We start from the raw sequence: 11,482 nt of genomic DNA, 5'->3' as shown, positions 1-11,482 counted from the left end.
GCCTGGAGATTTCTAAGTTATCTGGGAGGGATGAAACTCCAATCTGGGGTCCGTGTTTTCAGAACCCCCAGTACACTGATTGCATAGGCGTGTGCAGGCCTTTTCATAGAGGCCTAACCATGATTCTGGGCTCCACCCTGGCAGACAGGAGGTCATTGCCAGGAGTCAGGTGGGCTTCACCTAGGAGAGGTGGAAGCCAGAGTAACTGTGTGAAAAAAGACATATTTTGGAAGGAGTCCAATGCTGTGTGTTGGGACTAACCAGGGGTCTGGGAGACTCACATAAAGAGAGGTACTGCTAACCAGCAGGGCTGATAAAGAGAGCCAGGAGGCTGAATATTTTTATTTGTTGGATGGTGGATACCCCTGCGTGGGAAGCATTTTGTGGAACTTTCTTTTAAATAAAATTGGGCTAAAAGGCCTTTAAAAAGAATAAAGCGAGTGGCTGTGTGCTGGAAAATCTCTACCATTCCATGCTAGTTCCCACAGCATCTAAATGCAGCGATGGTTTTCGCAGGTTCACGCAGCTGTGTGTACTCATTGATTAATATAGCGCTGTGTTTAGGTGTGTACAAAAGAATCTGCTGTTTTTTTCTGCCCATGTGAATGAGCTCTTAAATGTACAGAAGTTTAACTGCTTCCCGTGTAACCATTGCACATAGACGGTAGATGGGAAGCTTTGCTGATACAGGCTAATGTACCAGTACGTCAACCTGCATTGGCTGCTCACAGATCGAGCACCCAGCGGGAGCCCAGCGATCGTTATATCGCATGCACACAGCAAATCACATTCCTGCTGTGTCCGGGTGATCACATGGTGTTTTACTATGTGACTGCTGTCCAATCACAGCGCTCACATTGTAAACATTGGAAAGTGAAAGTAAAGATTGCTTCTCTCTGCCTGTCAGGCTGCTTGTACACTCCAGTGCCAGCCACCCCAGTGCCCAAGTTTAGTGCCCCAGTGTCCCTGATCACTGCACCAGAATATCTATATTAAATAATGCGCCAGCCCCTGTCACCTGTCCCAATGAGCACAAAAACACCACCATACACCATATCAATGTCCTGATCACTGCCATAGCCCATACCAACACCCTGATCACCGTCATACCCCATACCAGCATCCTGATCACCACCATATCAGCATCCTGATCACTGCCATACCCCATACCAACACCCTGATCATCACCATACCATATACCAGCATCCTGATCACCACCATATCAGCATCCTGATCACCGCCATACCCAATACCAACACCCTGATCACCGCCATACCTCATACCAACACCCTGATTATCACCATACCCCATACCAGCATCCTGATCACCGCCATACCCCATACCAACAACCTGATCACCGCCATACCCCATACCAACAACCTGATCACCGCCATACCCCATACTAACACCCTGATCATCACCATACCCCATACCAGCATCCTGATCACCACCATATCAGCATCCTGATCACCGCCATACCCCATACCAACACCCTGATCTCCGCCATACTCCATACCAACACCCTGATCATCACCATACCCCATACCAGCATCCTGATCACCACCATACCCCATACCAACACCCTGATCATCACCATACCCCATAACAGCATCCTGATCACCACCATATCAGCATCCTGATCACCACCATACCCCATACCAACACCCTGATCATCACCATACCCCATACCAGCATCCTGTTCACCACCATATCAGCATCCTGATCACTGCCATACCCCATACCAACAGCCTGATCACCGCCATACCAGCGTCCTGATCACCACCATACCCCATACCAGCATCCTAATCACCCCATACGTCATACCAGTGTTCTGATCACCACCATACCCCATACCAGCATCCTGATCACTGCCATACCTCATACCAACATCCTGACTACCACCATACCTCATGCTAACGCCGTGATCGCCGCCATACCCCAAACCAGCTTCCTGATCACTGCCATACGTCATACCAGTGTCGGCATTTTAGGGTCTCAATTGATCAATTTTCAAATATACATCCCATAATTTGTAGCTTTTACACAGACTAAATAATATACACTGTTTTGGGTTATTTTTACCCCCAAAAATGTAGCATAATACATTGTGGCCTAAATTTATGAAGAAAAATTATTTAGTTGCAAAATTATTTAACAAAAACTAAGAAAAAAATGATTTTTTTTTTCCAAAATATTTGGTATTTTTTAATTTATATAGAAAAAAATAAAAAACACAGTGGTGATCAAATACCACCAAAAGAAAAATGTCACTCAAAGTGTGATAGCGCTGAAAGCTGAAAACTGGCCTGGAGTGGAAGGGGGTGAAAGTGTCCAGACTTGAAGTGGTTAAAGTGGTTGTAAGCCCTTACATATATCCAGTGAAGTGACTGGCCTCAGGTGATACACAGACATTAACCTCCCTAGCGGTATTCCCGAGTGTAGCTCGGGGTAAAGTTTCAGTACCACAAGTGGTAACCCCGAGCTACACTCAGGAATACCATGCGGCGCTGCTCCGGGATCTGTTCTTCTCTTACCTTGTCTTGTGCTCCTGCGATGTCCCTCCTGCAGTGTCCCCTGTAATGTCCTCTGGCTGATGCCGGCATCTGTCTTCTGGGTTCCATCCCCTGCGACGCCGGGACGTACGGGAACGGAGCTGGCGGGAAATTTGAAAATGACAAAAAGTTACAGTCACTAAAATCACATAGTAAAACATTACTGTATCAAAGCATTTCACATACATTTTGTCCCGAGTGCTTTGTCCTGTGCCCTGCCTGCATTTTGACTGTTCTTTCTGCCTGGAAACTGAGAAATGTCCATGGCATCCAAAAAGCGTCCCTTTAGGTCAAAAGCGGTTTTAGACCGGCTAGAGAACAGCGATAGTAAATCAGAACCACTTGCAGATTTGAGTGATAATGATTTGTGGGGAAATTCGTCATCAGACTCTGAAAACGATATTGCGACTTTGCTCAGTGATGTGTGAACTTGGCGCTATATTTCAAATTTCAGTGTTTTTGGTTTGATTATATTATTGAATTAAATTAATTATTATATTATTTTTGTGATTATGTATTAAATTATAATTTATGATTTCGTGTTTCAAATTTTAACATACCCGGGATGTTTACTAGACTCTTGTTCGGACAGATTTCAGTGAGTTATTCCTAAAAATTACAGGCCTACAATAAAAAAATCGACATATTTCCATGCAAAAAAATTTACTGCTTTTAGCACAGAAATACTGACATAATCAGACCGTTAGGGAGGCAAACTGAAGCCAAACTCCAGCTCACACTTTATAATCAGTTACTGAAAACAGTTTTCTTCCTTTCGGGATACCTGTTTTACATAAATAAATAAAAGCTGATTGTTGTAAGTACCCCTGTCAGTGGTAAATGGTTTGTCTCATGCCTGTAACTGATATAATCTGCAAGAGAGCTTGTTCTTTTGAACAACAACAGACTTACTGGCCAGATCACCAGGAAAGAAAGAAAGAAAGAAAGAAAGAGAAAAAAAGAAAGAAAGAAAGAGAAAGAAAAAGAAAACTACTGGAGACATCACATCTAAGAATTGGTAAGCTGCGATATAATAAATGTTTGCTTGGGGGTTTAATACAGCTGTAAGTTATTATGAAATAATCCTACGCATACTGACGCTGCTACATTTGATCAATGACTTCTGACTTTAAAAGGGGTTAACCTCTCTAACACCTAAAGTGAACCTGTTCCTTACCCATGTAGAGTTTTGAGCTGCTTTTTGCTCAAGTATCATTTTTTATTGTTTTATATTAAACTAAGATGGAATTCCCCTTTAACGGGGAATCCCCCAGCAAATGCGTGAGCCTATTGTCTGCTAATCCCCCCTCCTTAAACCTGGGTAATGTAATCTTCTCCGTTCCTCCCTCGTTGCCTCTTTTGGACCTTTGACACAAATTGCTGTGCACAGAAAATCACTTAAGCCCTTTAGTTATGAAATTTTCTTTTGGCCGCCGCAGATGAGTATCATTAGCACAGGAAAATTTCAATCAGCGGACTGATAGAAAACAGAAGCCGTGTCGACTTGATTGTAACACAGATCCTTTGACAAAGAGTATTTTGTGCTTACGCTATAGAAACCGGAGACCTCATTTGGTCCTGAAACGTTGCTGAAGTCATTGTTTAATTGTCTTCATTGTGTCGGTAATTGTGCGTTAAGATCGGGTTGCGTTGTAGACTCCGGACAGCAGCGACATTCTGTTCAAACGCTTAGGTCAAGCTGATCGCTCTGTCAGATTTGTTGTAACAGATATAGAGGTCTATTGCCAGCTTACACCATATACAATACAGAAGTGTTTAAAGCAGAACTCCAGACATTTAACCCCCCTCCCCCCACTGATATTTTTTTATTAACCACTGGACTTCCGGAAGGTTTTACCCTCTTCCTGACCAGGGCATTTTTTGCAATTCAATTAGTTTAGCTAGCAATTGCTCAGTCATGCAATGCTGTACACAAATTAAATTTATATGATTTTTTTTCATACAAATAGAGCTTTCTTTTGGTGGTATTTGATCTCCACTGAATTTTTTATTATTACTATATAAATGGAAAAAGACCAAAAAGTTTGAAAAAAAAACCCCAATATTTTTCACTTTCTGCTATACAACATATCCAATAAAAAAATTCTAAAAATGACATTTCTTCATAAATTTTGGCCAAAATGTATTCTGCTACAAGTCTTTGGTAAAAAAAAATCCCAATAAGTGTATATTGATTGGTTCGTGTGAAAGTTATAGCATCTAAAAACTATGGTATATATACTTGAATTTGTATCTATTTATTTTTATATTAGTAATGGCAGCGATCAGAGAATTATAGTGGGACTGTGATGGTGCGGTGGCCAATCTGACACTAACTGACACTGGATGGGAACTGACTGACACTAATATCACCAGTGACACTAATACAGTGATCGGTGATAATACTATACATTGCCACTGTACTAATGACACTGGCAGGGAAGGGGATAACATCTCAGGGGAATCAAAGGGGCTAAGTGTGTGCCTAACAAGTGTTAATGGGTGTAATGTGTGCTGCTTTTTACTAAAAATCTCTTTGTTCCTTCTCCCTGCTTTGCAGAGGGAAGAAACAAAGAGATTGTTCCCTCTGTACAGAGAGCCCTGTGTTGTTTGTCAACACAGGGCTCTGGGATGTGATTGGACCTACTAACAAAATCACAGAGTATAATCACAGTGGGAGTTGGCGCGGGGGGAGCACGTGTGCCCTGTACCCTGAAGGGGCCAGCGACGTACCTGTACATCGCTGGCCTTTTCAGGATACAGGGCACACGTGCTCTCCCCCCGCGCCAACTCCCACTCTGATTAGATGCTGTGATTTTGTTAGCAGGTTCAATTGCAATCCTGTAGGAGCCGCCCATCCGCAGTACAATGCGGGAAGGTGGGCAGTCCTGATGAGTTAAAAAAAACCCTATAGATAACTTTTGGTTGCACTTTCTAGCCAGTTGGGTGACATCATAACAGCTTTCTTCTCTTATGATGACCATACACCCTTCAATTTGTTTATACAATCAATGTGGGATGAAAAAAACATTTGAAGCTGCAAACAATCAACTTGCCGTATTTTCCCTTCTGATCAATTTTGAATTGAATTAGATTACATTTAATTAAACTGAGTTGGTCGGGCAAGGGGGCTAAGGGGCATTTAAATGACATTCTAGGCCAGGGGTGCTCAACCTGTTAAAGAGGGAGGGCCATTTAAGTGATTAGGTAACCAGTCGGGATCATAATTAAATTCAATGGTTTGTTTTTTTGTTTTTTTTTATAGAATAATTAACATTTTCCTCCTGCAGCCGCTGAATGCTGGTGGAAGGGATAGGAGGAGAAGCTGTCTTTCAGCAGTTGCAGGTAGCAAATTGAGAGGATTGGTTTCTGTTCAATAGCCCCTACGGCCCCCTTTCCCCATCCAAATGTAAAAAGGATTGTGACAGGGAGGCCACATGGGCCCTTTTGGGCATGGGGCAGGGTTCCCATTGCACCCCCTGTGACACCAGTGTTTGTGGGGGAATGTGGCAAAATAAGTCTCAACTTTTACCACTCCAAAACTGTAATTTAACCAACTCCCTACTGTCCTGAGAACCATATAATGCTGCTTTCACACTGATGTGCTGCGGTTTACCTGCACTGTGTGTGCTTCTCTGTAGAATTCTATTATATCTTGCAGGTGTGGTGCATTTTCTGAATGCCCACAGGAAAGCCGCAGGTGTACTGTGCTGTACCCACAGATCAGTGTGCAAGTAGCCTAACCCTTTTATAGGTGTAACGCCCTCCGGTGTATATTTTCTTTTTGTACAGGTAGAGGCTTGCTTGTAGCTTGGGTATGAGTCAACCTGGGAGTTAGTCAGCAAAGTTACTTAAGGTTAAGGCTGGAGGGCTGCAGGTCAGTTCTCTGATACCTCTCCATGCTCTAGAAACTTGGAGAAGAACTTGGAGAAACTTGGAGAAGTTTCTAGAAGCCAGTGGGTGAGGGTGAGGAGGGACTGATCTGTATACTTAAGGGAATCTGGCCAATTTCCAGGCAGGTGGCCTGCATTGGTGGCTAGGTCAGATATGAGAGAGCCTGGTCAGCAGGGAAGCCAAGTGGAAGATGGAGTTAGGAAGTGCTGCTGGTGTGAAGCCTCGGTCCGGACCCCAGAGGAGGGGGTTGGCCTACAGGCTGGAAGCTGGAAAGGGGGACATTCACTATCCAACAGTCTACCGGGAAAGAAAGCCTATCACCGGTTGAAAAAGCCAGCCCAGCGTAAGGCCTGAAAGCAGTCTCAACCTTTAGAGCTACAGGAACAGGACAGTGTGAGTTCTTCTACACCCCCTGGGTCAAAGAAGGGAGAGAGGGATCAAGTGCAATGCACAACTAGTTCTCCCTGGGACTACTTCATTGTAGATCTCAGAATCCCTTGCTCAGGGACACACTCAGCACAGCCTGTGGATGAGGAGATTTTCATCTGGGGTCTGAGGAGGTTTATTTAAGAGGACCAACTGTTCCTAGCAAAGACTGTGTGTCAATTTGTCAGAAGGAAAGAGCCTAGGATCTGTCTGTTTGTGTTTTTTTGCTGGCTTTTTGCCTTTTTGTGCCTAAGATGATGTCATCCAAGTGTTTCAGCTCCATTGGGTATCCCATATACCCTACCCAAATTGTTAACCCCTAATTAAACAACAAAAACCAAGCTCATGGACTGTTTACTGACTGTGGATGCAAGTGTGGAAAATGCATGTTGCCTGGCTGTGTAGCGCTTAGGAGGACCCAAAAACTAAGTGGCCCTCAAGAAGGTAGCACTACATAGGTGCTAATATGCCCATTGCAAATATGCAGTGTACATATGTGTTGTTCAACACACTGACCTTCTTTTCATCTTACAGCTGCTGCTGGCATCACTTTTCAGGTTGCTAGAAAGATCCCAGGTGATGTGCACTTGGTTTAGTTGGCACTACAGAGGAAGCATTGGCTTTTGCTGCTCCTCCTCTCTCTGTGGCTGCCTGCTTTCTCCACTGCCGGCCTGATGCACTGTAATGCTCTGGGATGGTGGGTTGGCAAGCCCAGATTGCAATCAATGGGTTGCCAACCTCAGGCATGTGCCTCCTTGGTTTGAGGTTATGGGCCATGAGTTGAGCAACCTTGCCTTGCCTAGGCTCACAGGAAATATGCAGGATGAAATTATCATTTTTTGCTGCCTGGGTGTGTCAGTGCACAGAGCAGTAGGGGTAGTGGGGAGGGGTGCAAATACTGTGGTTACTCCAGAGTGACCTGACTAGTGATAGCAGCCACAATAGAAAAAAAATGCATCCTGCATTGAAAGGAGAAAGCAAAATTTTTGAACAGATAAGCGTGATGATCAAAAACTTCATTCAAATAGGTGTAGCATCTTCTTAGTGCAGCTAAGGGGAGTTAGATCCCAGTGGTTAGTCAGGATATGGTTGGCAGCTCAGGTAAAATAGCCAGAAGGGTCAATTTGTGGTCAGAACCGAAAGACTCTGCAGGCCAGCCCCTCTGGAATTTCCCCCTGCTCTGAGGCTTTCGGAGGAGGACCTTGGAGGCAGTAGGTGGATCTGAGGAGTGGCTCGCTGCTCTCTTGAAGGACCTCAGCAAATCCCCAACAGAAGGTTTGGCAAGGGGCTGTGACTCCATAAAAAGTGTAGGAGCCTGCTCTTGGCAGGTGTGGAGAGTCGTGTGAAAGAAGGAGTAGAAAGATGTGAGGCTGAAGGAGGAAGGCTGCCAGGGTGCCAAGTGAGATGGGGTCTGCCTGTGAGCCTGGAGCTGAAAAGGAGGAAAATGTGGGACTCACTGGCCCTCTGAGAGAGGACTACCTGTATTGCAAGGGAGGAGCAGCCCAGCTGATAGGAATGGTAGCAGCAGCCATCCTGCAAGTGGTACAGGAGAGGATCTGAGTGAGCACACCTGCACCCCCTGGGCGGATAGGGGAAGAAGCAATCTGGTGGGAAACCATGTTAGCCTCCTACTAGTGACGTTTTACCTTATTGCCCTCCAGAGGATTTACCCCCCTTCCTGAACAGGCCATTTTTTGCGATACAGCACTGCATTACTTTAACTGACAACTCCGCAGTCATGCGACGCTGCACCCAAATGACATTTACGTCCTTTTATTCGCACAAATAGTTTTCTTTTGGTGGTATTATTGTGTTGTACCCTGCACTCCAAACAATCCACTTTATTGAACCAAAGTAAAACCAATACAGACAGTGGAAATACAGTGGGGGACTGGCAGGTAAATGCGTTTAATGCTAAAGACAGAGCTTATTCATTACCCAGTGGACCCATGTACAAAGTGTTGGTTTTAAGCACCAGCAACAGCTGCTACACCAAACCGATTTAAAGGTAAAGACAGTTCTGCAACTAGCAATTTAAATGTCCCCAAAGTGCAACCCGTAAAATCCAACGCACCAACCACAGGATATGTGCAAGAATTCCCGCATTGTACAATGGAGATGGCAAAAATGAAAATAAAGCTGTAAAGAATGTATGGGAAGAAGAAAGAAAAACTAACATACCATGAAGAAAATACCACATCATGTATAAATGTATGTATATTGGATCCATCCAAAATAAGAAGATATACAAAAACATAATCAAATCAGAGAGGAAGGGGGGTGAGGCCATGGCTGGACAAGAAAGTCACTCATAAAAATAGGTAAGATCCCATTCAAAATTCAAGCCATTAGGAATACGTGTACGCAAATAAAAAATCCAAATGACTTCACGTTTGCACAGCAATCTAAAGCCATCTCCACCCCTAGGAGACCTGTCCACGCTCTCAATGCCTTGTATGCTCAAAGCACTAAGGTCACCTCCATGAGCACTGCTAAAATGGTTAGCGACATAGAATGATGAATGGTAGAATGATCCTTTTGCATGTCATAAACATGATCATGGAGGCGATCTCATAGCCTCCTAGTACCTATTGTACTCGCCAACTTCAACAGGTGATCAAATATATTAGATGCTTAGCATGACAGTTGATAAAGTTGTTGATCCTGTAAACCTTGCCACTAACCGTGGATCTACATTCCTCCCCTTTCTTAATACAAGAGCAACAGGGACAGCTGTCTATTCCAAACCTATAGTTACCCTTAAAACTCAGCCATGTTCTCTAGGTTGTTCTAGAGGAGAAATAGGTAGAGGACAGAGTATTGTCCAAAGTTGGTGCATGTCGTTAAACAATTTTAGTACCGTGGGACAATATTTGTGCAAATATGTCATCACTCAGAAGTGTGGGAAGATAGCGCTCAGTGATCCTTTTAATCCTCCCAAACTCTAGGCTAAAAGCGGTGGAGAAAACTGGTGGTCCCTGCCTGGAACTACACCTCTAGTTTGTTATTAACCACTTGCCCTACTAAGGATTTACTCCCCTTCCTGACCAGGCCATTTTTTGAGTTACGGCATTGTGTTACTTTAACTGACAATTGCGCGGTCATGTAACGCTGCACCCAAATTAAATTTACGTCATTTCTTTCCCACAAATATAAATTTCTTTTGGTGGTATTTGATCGCCTGTGCATTTTTATTTTTTGTGCTATAAGCAAAAAAAGACTGACAATTTTGAGAAAAAAACAATATTTTGGACTTTTTGCTATTAAAATATGTCCAGTAAAAAAATTTTAAAAATCAAATTTCGTCATAAATTTAGGCCAAAATGTATCCTGCTCCATGTTTTTGCTAAAAAAAATCCCAATACGTGTAAATTAATTGGTTTATATGATAGTTATAGCGTTTACAAATGGCGTTGTAGATACTGGGATTTTTTTTTTCTACTAGTAATGGCAGAGATCAGCGAATTTTAGCGGGACTGCGGCGGACATTCTGACATTGGGGGGGAACTAACTTGGTGTCACTGACATCCCCAGTGACACCAATACAGTGATCAGTGCTAAAAAAAAAACACACTGGCACTGTACTAATGGCACTGGGCAGGAAGGGTTTAATGTGAGGGGCGATCAAAAGGTTAACTATGTGCTGAGAGTGCTTTACTAGGGGGCGGGGGGTGTGCTTTACTGTAAGCACACTGATCAGGATGACTGTGCTGTGCAAAGCCATCCCGAGCAGTGTGCCCGAGCTGACAGGGAGGAAGACTGTTTGTAAACAAGACAGTCTTCCTCCCTGTCAGTGATCGTCAGTAATCACTGGGCACCTGTGGGTAATTACCTGCCGGGACCCGGTGATTGACATCCGTGGCCGCAAATGGCAACGCGAGTAGGACGTGATTTTTGTTTTTTATACGTGATTTTGTGCACAGGTGCCGCCCTGTAGCCCTATATTCAAACTTTTTTTTAGGATATAGTGGGGAAGGATTAGAACCTCTGTAAGATTTTTTAATTCTATTTGGGGCTCTAGTAGAGGGATTTTTCTTAACTTATTTTCCCTTGACAATCGTTTGACCAGAAAGGAAGGGAGAGAAAATCTGCACATGGGCACAGACAACAAATTAACTTTCTATTCTCCTCTACCCAACAAATAAAACATGGAAAATTGTATAAAAACATTTTTGTTACTGTTAGAGATTTCTTCTCAGCTCCCGTCTGGTAAAACTGTTGTCACTGCAACAAAATTATGAGAAATCTCTTTAGTGGAGCCCCTGATAGCAGTAAGCACCTAAAAAGGTTACAATTCAGTTGCTTCAGCAGCACATATACAAAAAATTGGAATGATACAGAGAAGATTAGCATGTAAATTGTGTGTAGCACGCAAATTGTGAAGCGTTCCATATTTTTAAATCATTAGTAATACCTCATCTGGAATATGCAGTTCAGTTTTGGGCACCAATTCACAAAAAGAACATTGGGGAACTGGAGAAAGTACAGAGAATGGCAACCAAACTGATAAGAGGCATGGAGGAGCTCAGCTATGAGGAAAGATTAGAGGAACTGAATTTATTCTCTCTTGAGAAGAGGAGATTAAGGGGGGATATGATCAACATGTATAA

The 11,482-nt window shown here is 43.4% G+C and overlaps 1 pseudogene; it reads left to right on the top strand.

The window, feature by feature from the left end:
• The first annotated feature begins 11,171 nt into the window (after positions 1-11,171).
• Positions 11,172-11,270, top strand: LOC149455664 (U6 spliceosomal RNA; annotated as a pseudogene).
• Positions 11,271-11,482: the final 212 nt, after the last annotated feature.

This window comes from Staurois parvus, unplaced genomic scaffold (genome assembly GCF_062004578.1).
Source record: "Staurois parvus isolate SC_StPar_1 unplaced genomic scaffold, SC_StPar_1.0 ptg000390l, whole genome shotgun sequence".
Lineage (NCBI taxonomy): Eukaryota > Metazoa > Chordata > Amphibia > Anura > Ranidae > Staurois > Staurois parvus.
This window is presented reverse-complemented; position numbering and strand designations above follow the sequence as displayed.